Genomic DNA, 19,269 nt, shown 5'->3' with positions numbered 1-19,269 from the left:
GATAAGATCAATAGCAAAGGTTTTTCCTCAAAGGTAGGGGAGATCAAAACCAGAGGGCATAATTTTAAGGTAAGCAGAGAAAGATTTATAAGGGACCTGAGGGGCAACTGTTTCACACAGAGGTTAGTTCGTATGTGGACTGAACTGCCAGAGGAAGTGATCGATACGGGTGCAGTTACAAAATTGAAATGGTACATGAATAGGAAAGGTTTAGTGAGATATGGGCCAAATGCAGGCAAGTGGGACTAGTTTAGTTTAAAATCATTTGACACCAGGTTATAGTCCAACAGGTTTATTTGGATGCACTAGCTTCTGGAGCGCTGCTCCTTCATCAGGTAGCTAGCAGAGTTAGGATCCTACTCCACAGCTACCTCATGAAGAAGCAGCAGTCCAAAAGTTAGTACTTACAAATAAACCTGTTGGACTATAACCTGGTGTTGTGTGATTTTTAACTTTGTCCAACCTAATTTAACACTGGCACCTCCACATCATAGTTTAGTTTAGGAAACCTGGTCAGCATGGACAAGTTGGACCGAAGGGTCTTTTACCATACTGTATGAATCAGTGATTCTATCAAATGGTTCTTTCTAAACTAATTAGAATTTAACTTTTAGCCATGTAATGCAACCTAGAGGGTGAGTTAGCTCAGTTGGCTGGATGGCTGGTTTGTAAGGTAGGGTGATGCCAACAGTGTGGTTTCTATTCTTTTTCTAGCTGAGACCACTATGAATGCCCTATCCTAATCAACCTTGTGTCTCCCTTGTTGCATGGAGATCATCAGATTAAACCCACCATAGGTCACCACCACCCTGCCTTTACTGGGAATATGGTGACTCAACTTTTATAAACTAATAACCAATCAAAGATCTAGATATTTATTTTAAAACATTTCATGTGGTAATTATGTTAAGCATATGAATTATATGGTTACATATTCAATATATTCTACGCTTAGTATTCTGACAGTGATAATCATGCCTGTTAACCACCAATACAATCAGAGAAACTGCTGGAAAACATGTACAGGTCTGGCAGCATCTGTGCAGAGAGAAACAGAGTCAAATGAAAACTGAAAGAAGTATGGATTCTAGAAATCAGAAACAAAAACAGAACTTGCTGGAAAATCTCATAGGTCTGGCAGCATCTGTGGAGATAAAACAGATTTAATGTTTCAAGCCCAGTGACCATTCCTCAGAACTGATTGTAGCTAGGAAAAAGTTGTTTTTTATGCAGATGATAGGGTGGGGAGGGGATAAGGAGTAAATGATAGGTGGAGATAGAACCCAAAGAGAGAAAAAACAGTTGGACAGACAAAGGAGTGGATAATGATCAGAGTCAAAGAGTGTGGTGCTGGAAAAACACAGCCAATCAGGGAGCATCCAAGGAGCAGGAGAGTCAACGTTTCGGACATAAGCCTTTCATAAGCTCCTTGGATGCTGCCTGATCGGCTGTGCTTTTCCAGCACCACACTTTTCAACTCTGATCTCCAGCATCTGCAGTCCTCACTTTCTCCTAGTGGATAATGATCAGCTTGGGAGAATGAATAGCTACTAATGGGGACGGTTGCTGGCACTTCAACACATCATCTTGTTCTCTGGCCAACATCTCTGTTTCAAGCTTGCAGCAGTGCTGCAGCTCAATGCAACATGGAAGAACAGCACCTCATTTTCCACTTGGGAATTCTGCAGCCTTCTGGTCTTGATAGTGAGTTCAATAATTTTAGGGCTTGAGGCGCCTTCTCCCATGTCCTTACCCCAAACCCCACACCACACCTTGTTATCATATGGTCAACTCGTACACACTGAAATAACTCCCCACAGAAGGTGGTATCTCATCACCAAGTCATCCTTTATTTACTTGACACTGGTCCAACTTTCTCAGAGCTAGCTTTCAGAGTGAACAGAACCTGTGACACTCTTGTTAATATCGGTGCGCCAGGGCTCCCTGATTGGGACTGTTAACCTGGTCCAATCAGGGAACTCATATTCTTTGAGGTATACCTGGCTGACCCTGTTACAACCACTGCACACACAATCCATTGTTAGCCACTAATAGTCCCCATTTGTAACTATTCATTCTAGGCTGATTGTTATCTATTCCTTTGTCTGTCCAACTGTTCTCCTCTCTCTCTGGGCTCTATCCCATCTATTGTTTACACCTTACCCCTCGCTGCTTCCTATCTTATGCATAAAAAACAATTTTCTCCTCACCAATATCAGTTCTGAGGAAGGGTCACCAGACCTGAAACATTAACTCTGACTTCCCTCCACAGCTGCTGCCAGACCTGAGAAACGGAGTCAATTCCGTTCTGAAGAAGTATCACATAAGACTCAAAATGTTAATTCTGTTTCTCTTTTTATTTCAGCTATCCAGCATTTGTAGTATCTTGGTTTAATATAAATACAATCAGGCTTGTCTTTTTGTTAACTACAGGTGTCAGCTATCATTCAACTTGAATTTGTCAAATAGTATTTATGAACCACACCTGATCAAAATAATAAGGTTAAAGTCTTGGGTTCCTCAGAAAACACACTAGATATCAGCCCATTCCAAACATTATGCACCTTGGTTTGATTGTGCCTGGAACAGAAAAAAAAGAGATATGCAGATAATCGCCTTGACTTTCTAAAATGCATCTATAGCTATATTTGTTACACTAGCATCAAATGTAATTGACAATACTTGACAATAGCTTTGGAAAAGACGAATACCAGGCTTTCCTATTAATGTTCTATGTCGTGGTCTTTCTGATGAAATGTTGGAGAGGTAACTCAGAATTGAATGGACTGGCAGAATTCTGAGCAGTTTGTTTCATCCTGAGGCAGTTGGGAAGGGGAATGAGATTGGTGGAGGGAATGAAAACAATGATTATAGTCTTCCACATATTTAACTGGAGGAAATCACACAAGAATGGACATTGAACAAGCAATCAGGCATCACAGGGAAAGGCAAGATGTTGTCAGATTTTCTGGTTATATGGGGAGAAAGTGAGGTCTGCAGATGCTGGAGATCAGAGCTGAAAATGTGTTGCTGGAAAAGCGCAGCAGGTCAGGCAGCATCCAGGGAACAGGAGAATCGACGTTTCGGGCATAAGCCCTTTTCTGGTTACATGGCATAGGTAAATATTGGAGATGAAACTGAAATGGAACTGAAGTTGAAATGACTATCCCCCCTATTTTCACAGATGTACACTGGCTTCTTGTGAAGCAGTGAATTTTCACTTCAACCTCTTTGTTCTTATTTAAAATGTCTCTGTGGCATCACTCAGCCCTATGTCTGTATCCTTCCTCACCTTTGCATCTCAGCTCCCATTCTCTCCCCATCTTTGGCTCTACCATCAGTAACAGTTCCATACGGCATTACACACCTTTATGGTGAAATTATTTCCTTCAATCTCTTGTTTTGTTTGTCTCTTCTACTTTCTAAGCCTGCCTAATAACTGCTTGTCCACTGATGGCATGGTCACTTCCCATCAGTTTTCTCCATTTAGCCTAAGTCAGTGTTTGCATGTGTTCCTTCTTTATCCACTCCTCAGGTCATACAGTCATAGAGCCATAGAGATGTACAGCATGGAAACAGACCCTTCAGTCCAACTCATACAGACCAAATACCCCAACCCAATTGAGACTCACCTGCCAGCACCCAGGCCATATCCCTCCAAACCCTTCCTATTCATATACCCATCTAGATGCCTTTTAAATGTTGCAATCGTACCAGCCTCCGCCACTTCCTCTGGCAGCCCATTCCACACGCACCACCGTTTGTGTAAAAAAGTTGCCCCTTAGGTCTCTTTTAAATCTTTCCCTTCTCACCCTAAACTATGCTCTCTAGTTCTGGATTCCCCCACCCCAGGGAAAATACCTTGTCTATTTACCCTATCCATGCCCCTCATGATTTTATAAACCTTCATAAGGTCACCGATCAGTCTCCGACGCCCCAGGGAAAACAGCCCCAGCCTATTCAGCGTCTCCCTATAGCTCAAATCCTCCAATCCTGGCAACATTCTTGTAAATCTTTTATAAACCCTTTCAGGTTTCACAACATCATTTCGTTAGGATGCAACATGACCTCCCAACTCCTGTACTCAAAACTCTGACCAATAAAAGAAAGCATACCAAATGCCTTCTTCACTATCCTGTCTACCTGTGACTCTACTTTCAAGGAGCTATGAACCTGCGCTCCAAGGTCCCTTTGTTCAAGAATACTCCCCAGGAGCTTACCATTAAGTGTATAAGTCCTGCTAAGATTTGCTTTCCCAAAATGCAGTACTTATTGCAATTGCATTTATCTAAATTAAATTCCATCTGCCACTTCTCAGCCCATTGGTCCATCTGATCAAGATCCTGTTGTAATCTGAGGTAACCTTCTTCGCTGTCCACTACACCTTGGTGTCATCTGCAACCTTACTAACTATACCTTAATGCTCACATCCAAATCATTTATATAAATGACGAAAAGTAGTGGACCCAGCACCGATCTTTGTGGCACTCCACTGGTCACAGGCCTCCATTTGGAAAAACAGCCCTCCACCACCACCCTCTGTCTTCCACCTTTGAGCCAGTTCTGTATCCAAATGGTTAGTTCTCCCTGTATTCCATGATATCTAATCTTGCTAACTGAAGTCTATATGGATCACATCTACCACTCTGTCCTCATCAATCATCTTTGTTACTTCTTCAAAAAAACTCAACCAAGTTTGTGAGACATAATTTCCCACGCACAAAGCCATGTTGACTATTCCTAATCAGTCCTTGCCTTTCCAAATACATGTACATCCTGTCGCTCAGGATTCCGTCCAACAATTTGCCCACTACCTTCCAACAACTAGCCTACTACCAATGTCAGACTCACTGGTCTATAGTTCCCTGGCTTGTCCTTACCACCTTTCTTAAACAGTGGCACCATGTTAGCCAACCTCCAGTCTTCCAGCACCTCACCTGTGACTATCGATGATATAAATATCTCAGCAAAAGGCCCCAGCAATCACTTCCCTAGCTTCCCACAGAGCTCTAGGGTACACCTGATCAGGTCCTTCGGATTTAAACATTTTTATGCATTTCAAGACATCCAACACTTCCTCCTCTGTAATATGGTGACATATTGTAATATTTTCAAGATGTTCCCCAATATTTCCCCACATTCTATATCTTCCATGTCCTTTTCCACAGTAAACACCAATGCAAAATACTCATTTAGTATCTCCCCCATCTCCTGTGGCTCCACACAAAGGCTGCCTTGCTGATCTTTGAGGGGCCTTATCCTTGCCCTAATTACCCTTTTGTCCTTAATGTATTTGTAAAAACCCTTTGGATTCTCCTTAACTATGTTTTCCAAAGCTATCTCATGTCTCCATTTTGCCCTCCTGATCTTCCTCTTTGGTATATCCTACTGCCTTTATACTCTTCTAAGGATTCACTTGATCTCTCCTGTTTATACCTGACATATGCTTCCTTCTTTTTCTTAACCAAACCCTCAATTTCTTTAGTGATCCAGCATTCCCTATACCTACCAGCCTTTTCTTTAACCCTAACAAGAATATGCTGACTCTGGACTCTCAGCTCATTTCTGAAGGCTTCCCATTTTCCAGCTGTCCCTTTACCTGTGAACATCTGCCTCCAATCAGCTTTTGAAAGTTCTTGTCTAATACCATCAGAATTGGCCTTTCTCCAATTTAGAACTTCAACTTTTAGATCTGGTATATCCTTTTCCATCACTATTTTAAAACTAATACAATTATGGTCGCTGGCCCCAAGGTTCTCCCCCACTGACACTTCAGTCACCTGCCCTGCCTTATTTCCCAAGAGTAGGTCAAGTTTTGCACCTTCTCTAGTAGGTACATCCACATACTGAATCAGAAAATGTTCTCGTGTACACTTAACAAATTCCTCTCCATCTGAACCCTTAATACTATGGCAGTCCCAGTCGATGTTTGGAAAGTTAAAATCCCCTACCATAACCACCCTATTATTCTTACAGATAGCTGATATCTCCTTACAAATTTGTTTCATGAAATGACTTGACACGTTTGCAGCTTTCAACAAGTGCAGCTTCACAATTGCGAGTTGTTGGTGTTTGTGCTGCAGGAAAATTGAACTATTTCATTTTCGTTAAATGAGTTTGTATTTGGGGAAAGGAGGCTGTTTGTTGTATTTCCCCCACAAAAAAGGTAGGTACATTTCATGGGAGGCTTCTGTCCACAAGCTCTACTAAGATTTCTCACACAATTCTCTGCTGCTCACCTCATTAAGTATGTAGCAGCTCTCCAAGCTATTACCCCCAATGTGATCCTGCTATCAGCAGCAGTGGAAGTGCAGTTGTGCAGGTGCAGCATGCTAGGGTTATGAAGTACAATCTGTATAGAGAGCAATACAAGGCTGTCCCAGACCGGTCTAAACATCGGAACCAGATCTTGAGGAGGCCTATCTACTGTTCCACGATCGCACTGTGGAAAGATGGGCAACATGTATTCATCCTGGAGGCTTCCTGCCTCTATTCCTGATGAAGGGCTTTTGCCCGAAACGTCGATTTTCCAGCTCCTCGGATGCTGCCTGACTTGCTGTGTTTTTCCAGCACCACTCTGATCTAAACATGTATCCATGTTCAGCCTCAGTCAGGGAGCTGCAGAATGGAGTCAACAGCCATTGCTCTCAGCAGCCATCCTTGAACAGGGACATGGTATTAGAAAAGAATCAGGAATCTGAAAGTTATCATGGATATAGACATCATGGCAGCTTCTAGGGCACCTGGTGAGGATGTCTAAGAAGTGATATTGATGACTTTGTTCATCTGATGCACATTGACCGATTTGAGCTCTTTTCTACTGATGACATCAGCCGTGTTATGACATGGTGGTCTTAATGTGACATGTGGACTACCTTTGACCCCCTGCACCTGGGATGCCAGCTATGTTGGCAAAATCTAATACCTTGTCATTGGAAAATGAGATGAAACAGTGTGACTTGTTGCAAATTGCATCAGCAACTTACACATTGAGGATTGACAGATCTAACAGAGACCTCCAGTGGATGCATTCAACAGCATAAGGGCTTAGTGGAGCTGTCGCCTTGATGGTCATGGGATAGAAAAGCCATTCACCTCTTTCAGTAATGGGTCCTGCTGCAGCAGTTAACATTGTTCTGTGGTAATGTTCCATGGCAACCACAGCTTGCTGCAGTGCATCTTGCTCATTTGGAGGAAATGGTATCAAGGACAATAGGGTCTGGTCCTCCTGTAGCTTCTCTATACCCAGGGAGGACCTTCAGTTGTGAGGCTGAAGGCTGTTACGTAAATGATCATAGAATGCGATCAACTCCAGTTCTGAATATTCAACTTTATTCAAGTAATTACTTAGTAATCACCACCTTCACAATGCTCAGGGTATTGGCTGCATCAGTAAATTTTAATCTTCTTTATGACCTCGAATCGGAAAAGAAAATCTTTTCTAACTCATCAAAAAAAATTTCTTAGCTTTGATATTTTTACATGCAGTTCTTGCTTATCTATCAATTTCTTCATCTTGGAACAGTCTTGGTCTCCAAGGCAATGACCACATCTCCTCTAATGCTGAAGCCACCCTCAAGAAGCTTAATTTCAGATAGATAGTCCTTATTCCTTCTGTCCTTCCCTCTCACCAGAAGTTTCAAGCTAATATTAAATATTTTCATAATGTAAAAATCACCTCACATTTTTCTGCTTTGGACATATGCAAATACAACATATATAATTCAACATATGCATATATGTGGCAGTAATTTTTATATAGTTGTCATCAAAGATATAGAAATGAGCACTGACTTCAGTCCTGAAGTATGAACTTTGCAATGATTTTGACAGGAATGCTGCTTATTGCTAAACCTGCAGCAGACATTTCTGTTGCACCGAGTGTCTGTGCTCCTAAGATTAATTGCCATGAAGTATTCTACATAATTACCGAGTGCTGCTAGAATCCATCACCATAATTCTCTGTGGCGGATCTGTTAGGCAGCTGTGGAAATTTTAAGTCATGGAAACTTTTCAAAAACATTCATCTCAAATGCTGCACTTCTTTGTGATTTTAACCCTTCAGGGATTTCCAGTTTTCCTGAGCCAGAGGGTTATCCAAACATTTCCAGCACTCAATGTAAAACTGAAACTAATACAATCATTACATGAATAAAATTAATTTCATGTTGGCAATTCCATCACCAGCACATTTATTGTAAGCTGCTGAAATATTCCAGAAATGTACTTTGCTCTGGAATTATACTGAACATACTTGCTCAGATCTTCCAATTGGAAGATTGCTGTGGCACTAATGTGCACTGAAAGATGAATTACAGGACCACTTGGAATTTCCAATGCACTGAACACTGGGGAGTTGTACTGTGATTCTGGATCAGTGGTGCTGGAAGAGCACAGCAATTCAGGCAGCATCCGAGGAGCTTCGAAATCGACGTTTCGGGCAAAAGCCCTTCATCAGGAACGTCGATTTCGAAGCTCCTCGGATGCTGCCTGAATTGCTGTGCTCTTCCAGCACCACTGATCCAGAATCTGGTTTCCAGCATCTGCAGTCATTGTTTTTACCGAGTTGTACTGTGAGTTTAGTCTTCTAGTTGATAATTAATTCATATTCGGAGCCCTCAGAAAATGTCTTCAATTCTGAGTTAGAGTTGCTGACACCAGAGCACTGCTTACCAAGATGGTTATCCAGGGAAATTAGAGAGCTTAAAACCTGCCCTAATTCCTGGATCACTTCAAAACTGATACCCCTCACTCAACACTGACCTCCTGCAACCTAACCACTCAACTACCCTCCTGCTGCCATACCCCCTCAGCTATTTAACTTCCATAATAACCTTCACTTGTAGTTTGTCAAAGTGCATTTGGGACCGTTAAATCCAAGAAGATAGCAGTTAGTGCTGTGAAAAGGGGGCACGAATTAGCCTCAAAATACTGATCCTCAAATGTTCCTGGATCACGTCTGTGATTCTGAAGAGACCTGAACTGGAAGTTAAAGGCAGGAGAATGGAGAACCAAAGCAGTGTAAACATGATCGAGTAGGCAAAGTTTAAAATCACACAACACCCAGGTTATAGTCCAACAGGTTTATTTGGAAGCACTAGCTTTCAGAGTGCTGCTCCTTCACCAGGTGCTTGTGGAATAAGAGCTACTTCACAAGGTAGTGCTTCCAAATAAACCTGTTGGACTATAACCTGGTGTTGTGGGATTTTTAACTTTGTCCAACCCAGTCCAACACCGGCATCTCCAGATCATGAATGAGTAGAGTAGCATTCCAACTTTAATTGACAATCAACAGAAGATTTGCTCCCTAATGACCTAACACTTAAAAAGTGTAAAAGCTAGAAATAAAAAATCCTAATTTTCAAAATACCTGCTTCAGGAACATGCTGTGTATAAAGGCATGATTGAAATGAAATCGATAATGAAACAAATCAGGTGAATTGGCCATACTAAATTGCCCGTAGTGTTAGGTCCATTGGTTAGGGGTAAATGTTGGGGAATGGGTCTGTGTGGGTTACTCTTCAGAGGGTAGGTATGGACTGGTTGGGCCAAATGGCTTGTTTCCATATTGTAGGGAATCTAATCTAATCAAACGTTGGTTAAAAGAAATGCAGTGCCTGGCATGTTTCAATAAAGAAGTTGCAAGTACCATCTTAATATAAGCAATGAATGCACCCATCAGTGCCTTCAGAGATTGCAGAATTTAGTACAAATGGACAGTTGGATCTTATCAAATAGTAGATGTTAGACAGCTAAGGCTACAGTTTATACTGTACAAAGGTGAGTGCCTCTGACTTATCATCCTATAACAACTCAATCAAACCTTGATATGAATCAATACCTTGTTAGAAATGTAATAGTTTAATATATTGCAGACAGATGGAATGTGGAATAAATAATTTAATTGATTGTCACAAGGTTGTTCATGAATCTAAAAGGAGATTTGGCACCTTTATTTAGAAGGAGATAATGATAATGACATGGCAATGACAGATGACTGAAATCTATGACAGGCAAACAGAATTCCTTAATTTGGACTAATGGCTGGAGGAGATTAACACTCAGCTGCATTTTGTTGGGCTCTTCAGTTCTGTAAGTTTTCTGAATGTTAATTTCATCAGAGATGACCACTTGCCATTTGTAAAAAATATGCCTTTCATACTAACTATGCTCCTAAATTGTATGCTTTGCTAAGCTTCTCTGTTTCAATTACCGTCCTTCAGTTTTGTTTTCATCACCTTGTGCAAATATGACCACAAGATGGTGCTCCACACAAATTAATTGGAACAGCTTCCTTGTATGTATCGTCATCTTTATTAAAATGTTTCTGATTAATTGTATTTTTCCTTGTATAATAACACTTGTACACAACAACCCAACAGGACATAATTTTTTGTTATGAATTCAAATAATATTTTGGTGACAGAGTTAAGTAAAGAAGTGAGTGGGCTATGCCAGAGAATTAGCTATCAGGTGAAGTGTAATTGCTGGTCCTTGTGGATCAGGTTGAACAGGTCTTCAGAGGGGTCATCTATATTCGGATCTTGCCACATGTTGCTTATATGCCTATTCACAGAATCAAGAGAATCTATATTTGAACCAATCTCTCCTCATAGGACAGTCCTGCCATCCCTGCAAACTTCTACTGCACTCCCTCTATGGTAAATATTATCCTTTCTTAGGTAGGGAAATGAGAAGAGCAGAAATAATCAAGGTGTGATCTTAGCATGATTCTGTATAACTGCAGTAAGAGATCCCTGCTTCTGAATACAAATCGTCCTGCAATAAAGACCAATATGTCATTTGCCTTCCTAATTATTTCAGGTAGCTCCACATTTCTGTAGATGTCATGATCAGAGGGAACTGCCAGGAATGGGGGAGCTCTGTCTAAATGGCCAAACATGGAAAAAGTAAGAGTGAGGTGGCAATCTATTGTAAACTCTGGCCTGTGAAAACAAGAATATTGGGCAAGTTTCCATTTTTGATGGGCACAGGGGTCGCTGGGCTCTCTAATTTTGGTCAATCTGGTTTGACTAATGAATGGGTTCTAGTGGTTTCCATTATGCATGCCGGTTAAACACTGCATGTTAGCTTAGTTCACATCGAATGGATCTCAGATGGTCTTAACCATTTGGTCCTCCTTGGATTACTTGATGTGAGAAGATGGTTTGTTAGTTTGTCAACGTTACACCTCCATGATGCGCCAGCAGCTTACATCGTTAACACCCTGCATGTACTTCAGTCAAATGACTGTCAGGATGTTTAAGAGAAGCAGTCCTTAGTGTTGTAAAGGGGGAGCCACAATCAGTCTGAGGGCACCATCACAGTCAGTCAGAGAGTGCCATCAGTGAGTCCGAAGGCATCATCACAGTCAATCAAAGGGCATCATCACAGTCAATCAAAGGGCATCATCACAGTCAGTCAGAGGGTACCATCACAGTCAGTCAGAGGGCACCATCACAGTCAGTCAGAGAGTGCCATCAGTGAGTCCGAAGGCATCGTCACAGTCAGTCAGAGGGTACCATCACAGTCAGTCAGAGGGTATCATCACAGTCAGTCAGAGGGCACCATCACAGTCAGTCTGAGGGCATCATTACAGTCAGTCAGAGGCACCATTACAGTCAGTCAGAGGGTATCAACACCGTCGGTCAGAGGGTACCATCACAGTCTGTCATAGAGAACCATCACAGTCAGTCTGAGGGCATCATCACAGTCGGTCAGAGGGTACCAACACAGTCAGTCAGAGGGTACCAGCACAGTCAGTCAGAGAGCACCATCACAGTCAGTCAAAGGGTACTATACAGTCAGTCAGAGGGTACCATCACAGTCAGTCAGAGGGCACCATCACAGTCAGTCAGAGGGCAACATCACAGTCAGTTGGAGAGTACGACCACAGTCAGAGGGCACCATCAACGTCAGTCAGAGAGCACCATCACAATCAGTTAAAGGGTATGATACAGTCAGTCAGAGGGTACCATCACAGTCAGTCAAAGGAGACAACCACAGTCAGTTAGAGGATACCAGCACAGCCAGTCAGATGACGCTCAGGAAGGTAGAAACCAAAACCTTGGTGCAGGAGTATGTTATGTGGCCCTGCAAGCTTGATCCACCATTCAAAATAATCAATGATAATCCTCTATTTTAATGCCATATTCCCACATTACACTCATACCCCTTACTGCATTCATAATCTAGAAGAAATCTATCATTTTCTTGAAAACTATGACTTGGCCCCAGTAGCAGAGAATTCCACAGGTTCACTGCCCTTTGAGTGAAGAGTCCTGATCTCAGTGCTAAAGGGTCTATCCCATATCCTAAGACTGTGTGCCCCGGCTCTAGACTCCCCAGCCAGGGGAAACCACCCTCTCTGCATCTGGTCTGTTGAGCTTTGTTGGAATTTTATACATTTCATCACACCCCTCTCATCCTTCTAAAGTCTAATGAATACAGGCCCATTTGAACCAATCTCCCCTTGTAGAACAATTCTGCCATCCTTGGTGTCAACCTCGTGATCCTCTGCTGCACTCCCTCTATGGTAAATCTATCCTTTCTTAGGTAGGGACATGAGAACAGCACACAATACTCAGGGTGTGATCTTGGGCGGCACGGTGGCTCAGTGGTTAGCACTGCTGCCTCACAGCACCAAGACCCAGGTTTGATTCCTACCTTGGGGACTGTCTGTGTGGAGTTTGCACATTCTCTGCGTGGGTTTCCTCTGGGTGCTCCGGTTTCCTTCCACAATCCAAAAATGTGCAGGTCAGGTGAATCGGCCATCTACATTGCCCATAGTTTTATGGGTAAATATAGGGGAATGGATCTAAATGGGCTACTCTTCGGTGGGTTGGTGTGGATTTGTTGTGCCGAAGGGCCTATTTACTTATTGTGGGGAATCTAATCTTAAAACTGCAGTAAGAGAACACAAAGCATCCTGTATTAAAGACCAATATACCATTGCCTTCCTAATCATTTACTATGCAAATGTTAGCAGATGCTAACTTAAAAGTGACACCTGGGCTTGGCATTTCCAAACCTTATTCCATAGCCATCACTGAAAGACATTTCCTTACTGAACTATAAGTACACAAGGCCATATGTGCAAGTGTCCTTTTTTCTGGGATGGGGTAGCTATTACATTTGTTAACTGCCAAAATTTTACTCCTCCAATGTAGATGTTGTGAAACATATATCTGGATAAGGTTACCTACCAGAGCTCCCTACCAAGAAATAACATTGATTTCCTTGTGACACCTCCATGGCCCTGGGTCAGGGCTGAAGAAAGTGAGGCTTCATTGTGATTGATGTGAGGGCTCAAGAGAAATGAAACTCTGTCTGACATTCTCCACGGATTATCAGCCCATAAGTCTGATGTGGACATGTCCATGGCTGGAATCTTTGTGGACTTATTTGAAATGTCAAGGCAGAGTTGAAGGAAAAAGTGATTTCAATGTCATCAACAAGCCCAACAAGATGTGTAATGTCCATAGGCTGTTGCACAGGCTCCAGGAGGGAGAAGCAACCGGTGTGGCCCTCCCAAGGAGATGGCAGAGAATGATCCAACTCCACAGTTACAGATCTCATTGTCATTTTGTCCAGCTTTTGGATCAGAGTGCAGATGCACAGTAGGGATGTCCCAGGCCATCATCACTGAACTATGTGAGTTACTAAAGTAGACTTAGTGCCCATAAGGACTGGGTGGCCCATCTCCCGATGCGGTCTCCTCTACATTAGGGAGACTGGATGCCTCCTAGCAGAGCGCTTTAGGGAAAATCTCCGGGACATCCGCACCAATCAACCACACCACCCTGTGGCCCAACATTTCAACTCCCTCTCCCACTCTGCCGAGGACATGGAGGTCCTGGGCCTCCTTCACTGCCGCTCCCTCACCACCAGATGCCTGGAGGAAGATCTTCCGCCTCGGAACACTTCAACCCCAGGGCATCAATGTGGACTTCAGCAGTTTCCTCATTTCCCCTTCCCCCACCTCACCCTAGTTCCAAACTTCCAGCTTAGCACTGTCCCCATGACTTGTCCTACCTGCCTATCTTCTTTTCCACCTATCCACTCCACCCTCCCCCCGCCCCCAACCTATCACCTTCATCCCCTCCCCCACTCACCCATTGTACTCTATGCTACTTTCTCCCCATCCCCACCCTCCTATAGCTTATCTCTCCACGCTTCAGGCTCTCTGCCTTTGTTCCTGATAAAGGGCTTTTGCCCGAAACGACGATTTTACTGCTCCTCGGATGCTGCCTGAACTGCTGTGCTCTTCCAGCATCACTAATCCAGAATCTGGTTTCAAGCATCTGCAGTCATTGTTTGTACCATCCTGGGGACTGTCAAGTGGCAGCTGCTTTGAATTTTAATGCCAGCGGATCATGCCAAAAAACAACTGTGGCAAGGATGTTTGTGGCATTGCCCAATCCTTGGCCCACAATGCACGTGGTCCATAACTAATGGTCTCTTCAGATCACAGCTTTGCATATCCATCCCCCTGGGATGAGGCAAGTCCAACAGCTGGATCAGTGGGATGCTCCACCATCTCAGTCTTCCCCAAAGTGCAGGGTACTATAGATGGCACCCATATTACTTCGAGAGCATTCTATCACTAAACTTCAGGACTTGTTAACAGAAAAAGATTCCATTCCGTCAATGTGTAAGTTATCTTTGACCCTTGATACCATATTGTGGAGGTCTGAGCTAGATATCCTGGGAGCTGTTGTGATGTGCACACACCAGAAAACCCCAAAGTCCCTGTCTCCTACTCAGAGCCCTCAGGTCATGTAGGGATGGCAGCTGGGAGACAGGTCCAATCCCTCCAAACTTGGCACAATGACACCTTTACAAATCCTCAGACTGACATAGTTCACAGCTACAAGTAGAACCATGTTTCTATCAGAGCCATCGTGGAACAAACCACAGACCTCCTTAAGATGAGGTTTCGATGCCTGACCTGCTCATTCAGAGCCGCAAAAGGTGATGTCATATCATTGTGCCAATCTGTATCCTTCACAACTGGAGCTGACCATGAGGGATGTCTTAGCTGCAAGGATGAAGGCAGAACAACGACGTTCTCTTGAAGATGAAGATGAGGATGAGGGATCAGGGCATTGACCAGGAGGATCATCCAAGATGCCGTGATAGAGCAATGCATTATCGAATGTGAAAAGCCAGAGAGATTGTGAAACTTGAAAGGGTTCAGAAAAGATTTACAAGGATGTTGCCAGGGTTGGAGGATTTGAGCTATAGGGAGAGGCTGAACAGGCTGGGCTGTTTTCCCTGGAGTGTCGGAGGTTGAGGGGTGACCTTATAGAGGTTTATAAAATCATGAGGGGCATGGATAGGAAAAATAGACAAAGTCTTTTCCCTGGGGTCAGGGAGTCCAGAACTAGAGGGCATAGGTTTAGGGTGAGAGGGGAAAGCTATAAAAGAGACCAAAGGGGCAACCTTTTCACCCAGAGAGTGGTATGTGTATGGAATGAGCTGCCAGAGGAAGTGATGGAGGCTGGTACAATTGCAACATTTAAAAGGCATTTGGATCAGTATATGAATAGGAAGGGTTTGGAGGGATATTGGCCGGTGCTGGCAGGTGGGGTTAGATTGATTTGGGATATCTGGTCGGTATGGACGGGTTGAACCGAAGGGTCTTTTTCCATGCTGTACATCTCTATGACTCTATGATTCTATGACAGCTGCCTCATGAGCAATAAGCTAGGTATGTGCTTCATTTGAGTGTGTAACCTTCTGTTGATTAAATGGCACAAAGGTCCTGCTTAGTGCAACGGGTATGTGCACTCGATTACCTTTACAGCCTTTTCTGTTGCTGAATAAATGTTTTGTTGTCCATCTGATTGTCCACTTGATATCATGCATTTTCAAGAATATACATATTACAGTTCATTTTGACTATCAGAGAAAATGCAGTTATCAGTGAGATGGGGCACTTATATCAGATGGTACTGAGGTTAGAGTTTAGAGTTTCAGTTAGCTCATGACATCTGAATGTTGTGCAGATAATAGGCATGATAGACAGCTGGTTGTGAGGAATCGTCAGCTAGCCTCCAGTGTTTTGGAGTTGCTAAATTGCCATAAAATATTTGTGCATCCAATAGAACAGCATTTAACTTTGGGAGAGGTATTGCTTTTTGTGGCTTTATCCAGTTGGCTAATGAGAGTGGACATGTACATTTTCCAACTTTGACTGATTGTGTGCTTTCTTGAAAGGCTGGCAGATAGAATGAATTTCTACTTCCAGAAATGTGTGGAATCATCGCTAATTCTGTCATGTCACTCACAAAGTGGGCATGATTATGGAAGATATGTGCACAATCCCTCACGTATCAGTCAGTCTCCATGTTATCCACTTTAAGGTGCAATGTCTTGGCTGCAGCCATCAGTATCACAGTGTCGGGATCCCCACCTTCTGCTGCTATCTGCAGTCACACAATCAGCTGCTTGTGAGAGATGAGCAATGCTTGACCACTACACATTCTTACAACTTTGGCATCTCTGGAGTGACTGCTCATTCCTCATGACTTAACCAAGTCTGGCAGCAACAATGACACGCAAGCAGATATGTTAATAGCTCAATTTAATTTTATATATGTGAAGAATAATTTAAAATAATGTGTCATCTGTATCACCTATGTATCCCAATCAGTTTTTTCTTCCTTCCCCTTTCACTCCAGCCAACTGCATACCACACATATGCAGCTGGGATGGAGGACACCTGTTTTGTAGTTAGCCTCGATGACCCAGAAGATTAGGGTGATTTTTCTGTGTGTGTGCAGTTGGGGGTGGAGGATGGGCAGATTTGGGGACCTGCTGAGAGTGACCTGCCCAGATATAAGTTGAAGCTCCTCAACTGGGACATCTGCAGGTTTTGGTATCACAGGCAGAGGCAAAAGTATAGAGACTGGCGACTTCAAGAATATCCTGAACAGCAGCTTCTGGGAGTCCCATGTGTGGCTGCTGTTCCTGATGGGAGCCTACTAACAATACTGTGCCTCCCTTTTAAGGAAGAGTTGGGGTCCATTGTCTCCCTCGCACATTACCATTGTTGTGGAGTATCTTTAGCTACAGTGATGGAGTGCAGGTCCTTGTACATATCTGGCAGGCACTGAGTGTGCTGGACCTGAGTTTACATGCCAGTAACTTGCATGGCCCACGAATGCTGCCAGATGCATGCATTTCAAAGTCAGCATGGTACTGATAATGTTGGTAGACTCCTCCATCCTTCACTCAAGTTTATGGGATGCCTCAGACATACCTGCCTGCTGGTCCTGTACCTATTGGTGCATTTTCACAGAATCATTCATGGCCAAGACCGTGGATTCAGCTTCTGCCTGGGGCTGAGCAGGTTCAGTGTCTCTGGCTGTCCTCAGAATGATGTGGAGGCACCGGGGTTGGACTGGGGTGGACAAAGTTAAAAATCACAAAGCAACAAGTTATAGTCCAACAGGTACCTGATGAAGGAGCAGTGCTCCAAAAGCTTGTACTTCCAAATAAACCTGTTGGATTATAACCTGGTGTTGTGTGACTTTTAACATAATCCTCAGAATGTCAGAGAGCTAGTGTGCTTCTTTCTCAGGCAGTTCTGGAAATGTATCAGTGATGTTCTCAGCAGGTTACGCTCTGAGGTCTAATCTAGATAGAGTACACACTGAGATGAGAGCCTTTGAGCTGATGGAGTGACCAGGTGAAAGCTTTGCTGCTGGCTTCCTCCTCAGATGGAGAGGTAAGCTAAGGATCTTCAGAACTGGTCTCTTTGGGCTGAGGTTCACTGGGTGTGACTAGTGCCTGCATAATAGAACATGGGGAATGAGTTTTGTTGGGGCGATATAAACCTGTGCAAATTAAGAATAAGTTAGCGTTGGTGATGGAAGGAAAGCAGTGCAGCACAGTACAAAAAGCTCACTAGATTGTTTACCCATTGAGATCTTCCTCTCCTTACAAGAGCAGTCATGCTCTTCCCCAATTAGCTTGAGAATTTTCTCCTCATGTGGAGTGATGAGTCTTACATCTGCCACAGCCCAAACTAATCTTGAGCTGGGATAATAGCAATACTCTCTCAGCCCAGCAGTGAGACAATTCAGCGAGGGAAGGAGGAATTGAGTGTGATGGAAGTGGTTGGGTGATCCATTCATAGTGATGCAGGAGCAGGACAGCTATTGAAGGAATGATTGGGATGTGCAGAGGGCAGGAAGGGCCAGTAGTATGGGAGGAAGACATAGATCAGAACTGTTGAGTAGTCATAAATTATGCAATAGTGAGAGGTATAGTCCATGAGCCTGGATGAGAGGCAAGCATAGTGAAGGAGTTACAGTGAGCAGTGGCCCTATGTGTGTGAGTTAGCAAAGAGAAGTTGGCGGCACTTATAGAGTCATAGGAATGTACAACATGAAAACAGACCCTTCAGTCCAAAACATCCATGCTGACCAGATATCCTAAATTAATCTACTCCTATTTGCCAGCACTTGGCCCATAGCCCTCTAAACCCTTCCTATTCACATACCCATCTAGATGCCTTTTAAATGTTGTAATTGTACCAGCCTCCATCACTTCCTCTTGCAGCTCATTCCATACACGCACCACCCTCTGCGTGAAAAAGTTGCCCGGAGTGTGGAATTCTGCAAGTTTGTCCATTCCAGTTTACCTTGAACATAGTAATTGCCTGGACCACTACCCTGGCCCAGGCTGGCTTAGGCCGGTGGTTTGGCAAGCTAAAGCTATCCTGCATTATGATCCAAACCAGCACCTCCAGGAGCCTGTTGGTGAGACAGGATTCCGGTGTTGCTTTCTGGATGATGTACTCGGTGATAATGAAGCAACCCCACAGCATGGAGGACAGTTTGCAGCGTATGATGTGTTGTGCAGCTGGGCTTTAAATATGGTTTCAACTGTCTGAACACTGGGAAGCCCCAACAGCAGTGAGCACTTCCACTCCTCTCCTGCTGTGTAATTCCATGAGAAAGGCATGGAAAAGCTGAGGAGCAACCGGATTTACTGAAAATTCTGCTTCAAGTCATGATGGATCAGGTGCCATGAATCTCACTGGTAAAGACACTTTCAACTCAAAATGGGAACATTTGGATGAATTCACATTCAAGATTTTTATTCTATGCTAGGTTGTGTGTATCATTGGCAAGACTGGCATTTGTTGTCTAATTACCCTTGAAATGAATGGCTTGTTAGACGAGGGCTGTTAAGTGTCAACCATATTGTTGTGAGAGTAGAGTAACATGTAGTTCAGACCAGGTAAAGAATGGCAGA

The sequence above is a fragment of the Chiloscyllium plagiosum genome, unplaced genomic scaffold, assembly GCF_037043375.1.
Source record: "Chiloscyllium plagiosum isolate Xiang-an unplaced genomic scaffold, Cpla_swu_hap1 HiC_scaffold_13, whole genome shotgun sequence".
Classification (NCBI taxonomy): Eukaryota; Metazoa; Chordata; class Chondrichthyes; order Orectolobiformes; family Hemiscylliidae; genus Chiloscyllium; species Chiloscyllium plagiosum.
Note: the sequence above shows the minus strand (reverse complement) of the source record.